Raw genomic sequence first — 9,427 nt, forward strand, 5'->3', positions numbered from 1 at the left:
TTCTACTCTCTGTTCTACTCTATTCTTCTATTCTACTCTACTGTATTCTATTCTACTCTACTCTATTCTACTCTACTCTATTCTATTCTACTCTACTCTATTCTATTCTACTCTACTCTGTTCTACTCTATTCTATTCTACTCTACTCTATTCTATTCTACTCTCTGTTCTACTCTATTCTATACTCTACTCTATTCTCTCTCATTCTGTTCTACTCTAATCTTCTACTCTACTCTATTCTATTCTACTCTGTTCTACTCTATTCTATTCTACTGTATTCTATTCTACTCTATTTCTCTATTCTATTCTACTCTACTCTGTTTCTATTCTACTCTACTGTATTCTATTCTACTCTGTTCTCCTCTCTATTCTCTATTCTATTCTACTCTACTCTTTCTATTCTATTCTACTCTACTGTATTCTATTCTACTCTGTTCTACTCTATTCTATTCTACTCTATTCTACTCTATTCTATTCTACTGTATTCTATTCTACTCTAATCTGTTCTACTCTATTCTATTCTATTCTACTCTACTATATTCTACTCGACTCTAATCTGCTTTACTCTACTCTTTTCTATTCTACTCTATTCTACTCTATTCTACTATATTCTTCTCTACTCTACTTCAATCTGCTTTACTCTACTCTTTTCTATTCTACTCTATTCTGCTTTACTCTACTATATTTTACTCTCCTCTGTTCTACTCTATTTTACTCTACTCTGTTCTACTCTATTTTACTCTATGTTACTCGATTCTATTCTACTCTACTCTACTCTACTCTATTCTGTTCTACTCTAATCTCTCTACTCTCTCTATTTACTCTACTCTATTTTACTCTCCTCTGTTCTACTATTCTATTTTACTCTACTCTACTCTATTTTATTCTATTTTATTCTATTCTATTTTATTCTACTCTATTTTACTTTACTCTACTGTACACTCGTCTCCTCTCTGCTCTCCTCTTCTCTCCAGGCCATACGGACTGTGAGTGGTTGGTGACGTCAGAGGAGGGTTACGGAATAGAGTTGACCTTTACGACCTTCGAGGTGGAGGAGGCGGACTGTGGTTATGACTACATAGAGCTGCTCACACAGATGGTTCTTATGAGGGGTATCACATAAGCTCACACAGACTGGGATGGTTCTGTGGTTCTGGGGTAAGGAGGGGTATCACATAATGACTCTAACTCACACAGACTGGGATGGTTCTGTGGTTCTGGGGCTACTGGGATGGTTCTGTGGTTCTGGGGATGGGTATCACATAATGACTCTAACTCACACAGACTGGGTCGGTTCTGTGGTTCTGGGGTAAGGAGGGGTATCACATAATGACTCTAACTCACACAGACTGGGATGGTTCTGTGGTTCTGGGGTAAGGAGGGGTATCACATAATGACTCTAACTCACACAGACTGGGTCGGTTCTGTGGTTCTGGGGTAAGGAGGGGTATCACATAATGACTCTAACTCACACAGACTGGGTGGTTCTGTGGTTCTGGGGTAAGGAGGGGTATCACATAATGACTCTAACTCACACAGACTGGGATGGTTCTGTGGTTCTGGGGTAAGGAGGGGTATCACATAATGACTCTAACTCACACAGACTGGGTTCGGTTCTGTGGTTCTGGGGTAAGGAGGGGTATCACATAATGACTCTAACTCACACAGAGACTGGGTCGGTTCTGTGGTTCTGGGGTAAGGAGGGGTATCACATAATGACTCTAACTCACACAGACTGGGATGGTTCTGTGGTTCTGGGGTAAGGAGGGGTATCACATAATGACTCTAACTCACACAGACTGGGACGGTTCTGTGGTTCTGGGGTAAGGAGGGGTATCACATAATGACTCTAACTCACACAGACTGGGTCGGTTCTGTGGTTCTGGGGTAAGGAGGGGTATCACATAATGACTCTAACTCACACAGACTGGGACGGTTCTGTGGTTCTGGGGTAAGGAGGGGGTATCACATAATGACTCTAACTCACACAGACTGGGTGGTTCTGTGGTTCTGGGGTAAGGAGGGGTATCACATAATGACTCTAACTCACACTGATGGTTCTGTGGTTCTAAGGAGGGGACTCTAACTCACACTGTCGGTTCTGTGGTTCTGGGGTAAGGAGGGGACTGGGATGGTTTCTGTGGTTCTGGGTGAGAGGGTATCACATAATGACTCTAACTCACACAGACTGGGATGGTTCTGTGGTTCTGGGGTAAGGAGGGTATCACATAATGACTCTAACTCACACAGACTGGACTCTAACTCACACAGATGGTTCTGTGGTTCTGGGGTAAGGAGGGGTATCACATAATGACTCTAACTCACACAGACTGGGATGGTTCTGTGGTTCTGGGGTAAGGAGGGGGACTCTAACTCACACAGACTGGGACGGTTCTGTGGTTCTGGGGTAAGGAGGGGTATCACATAATGACTCTAACTCACACAGAGACTGGCTCTAACTGGTTCTGTGGTTCTGGGGTAAGGAGGGTATCACATAATGACTCTAACTCACACAGACTGGGATGGTTCTGTGGTTCTGGGGTAAGGAGGGGTATCACATAATGACTCCAGCTCACACTGACTGGGACGGTTCTGTGGTTCTGGGGTAAGGAGGGGTATCACATAATGACTCTAACTCACACAGACTGGGATGGTTCTGTGGTTCTGGGGTAAGGAGGGTATCACATAATGACTCTAACTCACACAGACTGGGATGGTTCTGTGGTTCTGGGGTAAGGAGGGGTATCACATAATGACTCTAACTCACACAGACTGGGATGGTTCTGTGGTTCTGGGGTAGGAGGGTATCACATAATGACTCTAACTCACACAGACTGGGATGGTTCTGTGGTTCTGGGGTAAGGAGGGTATCACATAATGACTCTAACTCACACTGATGGTTCTGTGGTTCTGGGACGGTTCTGTGGTTCTGGGGTAAGGAGGGGTATCACATAATGACTCTAACTCACACAGACTGGGTCGGTTCTGTGGTTCTGGGGTATCACATAATGACTCTAACTCACACAGACTGGGACGGTTCTGTGGTTCTGGTGTAAGGATGGGCGGGGGGTTAGATGGGGTAGAGGTGTCATTGAATGTTATTGAATCACATACATAACCCTGGTTAGTGTTTGTTGTCATCCAGGAACTAGCCCTGGTTACCAGTATCTGTTGTCAGTTATGTATCTGTTGTCAGTTATCTTGTAGGCAGGGTAACCAGGAATTAACTAGCCCTGAGGGGGTTACCAGTGTATGTTGTCAGTTATCTTGGCCGTAGGCAGGGTTACCAGTATCTGTTGTCAGTTATCTTGAACAGGGTAGCCCTGGTTACCAGTGTTTGTTGTCAGTTATCTTGGTCCTTGGGCAGGGTAACCAGGAACCAGCCCTAGCCCTGGTTACCAGTGTTTGTTGTCAGTTATCTTGGCCGTAGGCAGGGTAACCAGGAACTAGCCCGGTATTTGTTGTCAGGTGGCCGTAGGCAGGGTAACCAGGAACTAGGTATTTGTTGTCAGTTATCTTGGCCATAGGCAGGGTAACCAGGAACTAGCCCTGGTTACCAATGTTTGTTGTCAGTTATCTTGGCCGTAGGCAGGGTAACCAGGAACTAGCCCTGGTTACCAGTATCTGTTGTCAGGTATCTTGGCCGTAGGCAGGGTAACCAGGAACTAGCCCTGGTTACCAGTGTATGTTGTCAGTTATCTTGGCCGTAGGCAGGGTAACCAGGAACTAGCCCTGGTTACCAGTATCTGTTGTCAGTTATCTTGGCCGTAGGCAGGGTAACCAGGAACTAGCCCTGGTTACCAGTGTTCTGTTGTCAGTTATCTTGGCCGTAGGCAGGGTAACCAGGAACCAGGAACTAGTCCCTGGTTACCGGTATTTGTTGTCAGTTATCTTGGCCATAGGCAGGGTAACCAGGAACTAGCCCTGGTTACCAGTGTTTGTTGTCAGTTATCTTGGCCGTAGGCAGGGTAACCAGGAACTAGCCCTGGTTACCAGTATCTGTTGTCAGTTATCTTGGCCGTAGGCAGGGTAACCAGGAACTAGCCCTGGTTACCAGTATCTGTTGTCAGTTATCTTGGCCGTAGGCAGGGTAACCAGGAACTAGCCCTGGTTACCAGTGTTTGTTGTCAGTTATCTTGGTACCAGTATCTGTTGTCGTAGGCAGGGTAACCAGGAACTAGCCCTGGTTACCGGTATTTGTTGTCAGTTATCTTGGTCAGTTATCTTGGTAGGCAGGGTAACCAGGAACTAGCCCTGGTTACCAGTGTTTGTTGTCAGTTATCTTGGCCAGGGTAACCAGGCAGTATTTGTTGTCAGGTATCCAGGAACTAGCCATGGTTACCGGTATTTGTTTGTTGTCAGTTATCTTGGCCGTAGGCAGGGTAACCAGGAACTAGCCCTGGTTACCGGTATTTGTTGTCAGTTATCTTGGCCGTAGGTATTTGTTGTCAGGTAACCAGGAACTAGCCCTGGTTACCAGTGTTTGTTGTCAGTTATCTTGGCCGTAGGCAGGGTAACCAGGAACTAGCCCTGGTTACCAGTATCTGTTGTCAGGTATCTTGGTAACCAGGTAGGCAGGGTAACCAGGAACTAGCCCTGGTTACCAGTGTTTGTTGTCAGTTATCTTGGCCGTAGGCAGGGTAACCAGGAACTAGCCCTGGTTACCAGTGTTTGTTGTCAGTTATCTTGGCCGTAGGCAGGGTAACCAGGAACTAGCCCTGGTACCAGTATCTGTTGTCAGTTATCTTGGCCGTAGGCAGTATTTGTTGTCAGGTAACCAGGAACTGGCAGTAGGCAGGGCCCTGGTTACCAGTATCTGTTGTCAGGTATCTTGGCCGTAGCCCTGGCAGGGTAACCAGGAACTAGCCCTGGTTACCGGTATTTGTTGTCAGTTATGTTGGCCATAGGCAGGGTAACCAGGAACTAGCCCTGGTTACCAGCCCTGGTTACCAGTGTTTGTTGTCAGTTATCTTGGCCGTAGGCAGGGTAACCAGGAACTAGCCCTGGTTACCAGTGTTTGTTGTCAGTTATCTTGGCCGTCGTAGGCAGGGTAACCAGGAACCAGCTCCGGGTAGCTTTATTTGTTGCAATGTCAGGTATCTTGGTCGTGACCAAAATCCAACAATATGTGGATAATGTTTTTATCTGTTTTATTATACAACTGTACTGTATGTATTCATCTACTGTTATTATCTCTAGCCAGGAATGCTCCATCTTCTCACCTCTACAGCCCTGGTTACCGGTATTTCTCAGTTATCTTCTCTGTCTCTCCTTGTCTCTCTCCGTAGGCAGGGTAACCTCTACCTCTGTCATAGCCCCTCTCTCTCTGATCGATCTGTCATCTCTTGGTCTCTCTCTTGGTCTCTCTCTATCTCTCTGTCTCAGTTATCTCTCTCTCTCTCACTCTCCTCATCCCTCTCAGTTATCTCATCTCGGTATTTGTTGTCTCTCTCTCTCTCAGTTATCTCTCTCTCTGTCATTTCTCTGAAAATCCCTCTGATCCCTCTCTTTCTCTCTCTCTATCCCATCTTCTCTCTCATCCTCTGTCTCTCCCTCCCTCCCTCCCTCCCTCTCATCCTCTCTCATCTCTCTCCCTCTCATCCTCTGTCATCTCCCTCCCTCCCTCTCCCTCTCTCTCTGTCTCATCTCTCTCCCTCTCATCCTCTCTCTCCTCTCTCCCTCTCATCCCCCTCTGTCATCTCTCTCTCTTTCTCTCTCTCATCTCTCTCTCTCTCTCTCTCTCTCTCTCTCTCTCATCCTCTGTCATCTCTCTCTCTCTCATCCTCTGTCATCTCTCTCCCTCTCATCCTCTCTCATCTCTCTCTCCCTCTCATCCTCTGTCATCTCTCTCTCTTTCTCTCTCTCTCATCTCTCTCTCTCTCTCTCATCCTCTGTCATCTCTCCCCTCTCATCCTCTGTCATCTCTCCCTCCCTCCCCAGCCCAGAGAGGAGATCTACTCTGCGGGTGACGCGGTGTTGATCCGTTTCCATAGCGACGACACCATCAGTAAGAAGGGGTTCCACATCCGCTACACCAGCACCCAGTTCCAGCAGAACCTTCACACCAGGAAGTGATGTCACAACACCCCGACCCCTAGCCTCACTGTGCCGACAAGACAACCACAGGCCCCTTTTCTCCTCTGACTGACAGGCGCCAAACAGACACACACACACACACACACACACACACACACACACACACACACACACACACACACACACACACACACACACACACACACAGTTTTGAAGAGAGGAGTGAGTGTGGGTGAGAACCAGAGGAGAGAGGGGAGGACTGATCAGTCCATCTCTCAACAGGGGAGCTTCTAGAACTCTGAGGACTACATGTGAAGAGAGACTGGATCACAGCTTCACACTGCAACAGGATTAATGGAACTGCTTTAACGACGGGAACTGGATTAAATACTGAAACTGGATTAAATACGTAAACTGGATTAAATACTGAAACAGGATTAAATACGGAAACTGGATTAAATACTGAAACAGGATTCAATACTGAAACTGGATTAAATTCTGAAACTGGATTAAATACTGAAACAGGATTCAATAGTGAAACTGGATTAAATTCTGAAACTGGATTAAATACTGAAACAGGATTAAATACTGAAACTGGATTAAATACTGAAACTGGATTAAATACTGAAACTGGATTAAATACTGAAACAGTCTTAAATACTGAAACTGGATTAAATTCTGAAACTGGATTAAATACTGAAACAGGATTAAATACTGAAACTGGATTAAATACTGAAACTGGATTAAATTCTGAAACTGGAGTGTGAACAGGAACTGGATTTAATACATGGAACTGGACTAAATAACTGACTGGCTGTTTGGCTGACTGAGTCGCTGACTATTTGACTGAGTTACTGGATGACTATTTTACTGGCTGACTGATTGACTGTCTGATTGGCTGGTTGACTGAGTGACTGGATGACTATTTGATTGGCTAACTGACTGTTTGACTGTCTGATTGGCTGGTTGACTGACTGACTGGCTGACTGACTGACTGATTGACTGGCTGACTGACTGTTTGATTGGCTGATGGACTGGCTGACTGTTTTACTGGCTGACTGATGTCTGATTGGACTGGCTGACTGACTTTTACTGGCTGTTTGGTGGAGGTTGACTGACTGATTGGCTGACTGATTCACTGATGGACTGGCTGACTGACTGATTGGCTGACTGATTCACTGATGGACTGGCTGACTGACTGATTGGCTGACTGATTCACTGATGGACTGGCTGACTGACTGATTGGCTGACTGATTCACTGATGGACTGGCTGGCTGACTGATTGGCTGACTGATTCACTGATGGACTGGCTGACTGACTGATTGGCTGACTGACTGAGAGAAGCATGAGGTAACGCTGAGGCAACATTATACAAACTGAGAGACAACATCCCGATAACTTTCTGACAACTTCCTGTTCAGACAACGTTTCAGACAAACCTCATACAAACCGAGAGGACTGCGTTCAGACAACGGCCAGACAACTTACGGTGCTGACAACGTTCTGACCATTTTTGAGGTTTGACAAAGTCCTGACAATGTTCTGCTTAGAAAACATTCTGACAACGTTCAGGCAAACATTATACAAACTGAGAGACAATGTCTTTCTGACAACGTTCTGACAACGTTCTTCTGAAAACGTCCTGACAACGTTGGGTTTTGACAGCACTTATATTGCCTTAGAACCAAATGTACGTTCTTGAGTCTCTCTAACATTAGTTGTTATTTGTTTGTTTGTTTGTTTGTTTTGAATAATTTGATTTGACAATGAGTTTGCAGAACTTGAAAGATTTATTGTTAAATAAAAAAAAGAGGAAACTAGTCAGGTGTGTGTGTGTGTGTGTGTGTGTGTGTAAAGAGTTGTCTCATGTATTGTATGTGCCAAGCTCCTGGTGATCCTGTCCCTCTGTAGGATCTGTGAGACCTCTCTCCTCCATGTTTGTAGTTCTGTTCTATCATATCTCCTCCATGTTTGTAGTTCTAAGGAACAAAAATGGCTTCCTCTCTATGCTGAGTCATTAAAACTACACACAGGTAAAAGATAACTCTGGTTTGTGTTGTAAATGACTACTGAATGATACGGCAGTCAAGATGTAATGGTGTGTGTGTGTGTGTGTGTGTGTGTGTGTGTGTGTGTGTGTGTGTGTGTGTGTGTGTGTGTGTATGTACAGTACCAGTCAACAGTTTAGACTCATTCCAGGGATTTTATTTATTTGTACTGTTTTCTACATTGTAGAATTATAGTGATGACATCACAACTGTGAATTCACACATATGGAATCATGTCGGAACCAAATCAAAATATATTTAAAATCAAAACTATGAAATAACACATATTTCAAATCATATGTTATTGGTCACATGCACATGGTTAGCAGATGTTATTGGTCACATGGTTAGCAGATGTTATTGGTCACGTATACATGGTTATCAGATGTTATTGGTCACATACACATGGTTAGCAGATGTTATTGGTCACATACACATGGTTATCAGATGTTATTGGTCACATACACATGGTTAGCAGATGTTATTGGTCACATGGTTAGCAGATGTTAATGGTCACATGGTTAGCAGATGTTATTGGTCACATGGTTAGCAGATGTTATTGGTCACATGGTTAGCAGATGTTATTGGTCACATGGTTAGCAGATGTTATTGGTCACATGGTTAGCAGATGTTATTGGTCACATACACATGGTTAGCAGATGTTATTGGTCACATACACATGGTTAGCAGATGTTATTGGTCACATACACATGGTTAGCAGATGTTATTGGTCACATACACATGGTTAGCAGATGTTATTGGTCACATACACATGGTTAGCAGATGTTATTGGTCAAATACACATGGTTAGCAGATGTTAATGGTCACATGGTTAGCAGATGTTATTGGTCACATGGTTAGCAGATGTTATTGGTCACATGGTTAGCAGATGTTAATGGTCACATACACATGGTTAGCATATGTTATTGATCACATGGTTAGCAGATGTTATTGATCACATGGTTAGCAGATGTTAATGGTCACATGGTTATGAGATGTTATTGGTCACATGGTTAGCAGATGTTATTGATCACATGGTTAGCAGATGTTAATGGTCACATGGTTATGAGATGTTATTGGTCACATGGTTAGTAGATGTTATTGGTCACATACACATGGTTAGCAGATGTTATTGGTCACATACACATGGTTAGTAGATGTTATTGGTCACATGGTTATGAGATGTTATTGGTCACATGGTTAGCAGATGTTATTGGTCACACATGGTTAGCAGATGTTATTGGTCACATGGTTAGCAGATGTTATTGGTCACATCACATGGTTAGCAGATGTTATTGGTCACATGGTTAGCAGATGTTTTTGGGTCACTTGGTTAGCAGATG

General features: G+C 44.3%; 1 pseudogene; it reads left to right on the forward strand.

Annotated features, from left to right (window-relative positions):
* Positions 1-6,950, forward strand: part of LOC135506637 (dorsal-ventral patterning tolloid-like protein 1) — an 80,906-nt pseudogene extending 73,956 nt beyond the window's left edge.
* Positions 6,951-9,427: the final 2,477 nt, after the last annotated feature.

This window comes from Oncorhynchus masou, chromosome 20 (genome assembly GCF_036934945.1).
Source record: "Oncorhynchus masou masou isolate Uvic2021 chromosome 20, UVic_Omas_1.1, whole genome shotgun sequence".
Classification (NCBI taxonomy): Eukaryota; Metazoa; Chordata; class Actinopteri; order Salmoniformes; family Salmonidae; genus Oncorhynchus; species Oncorhynchus masou.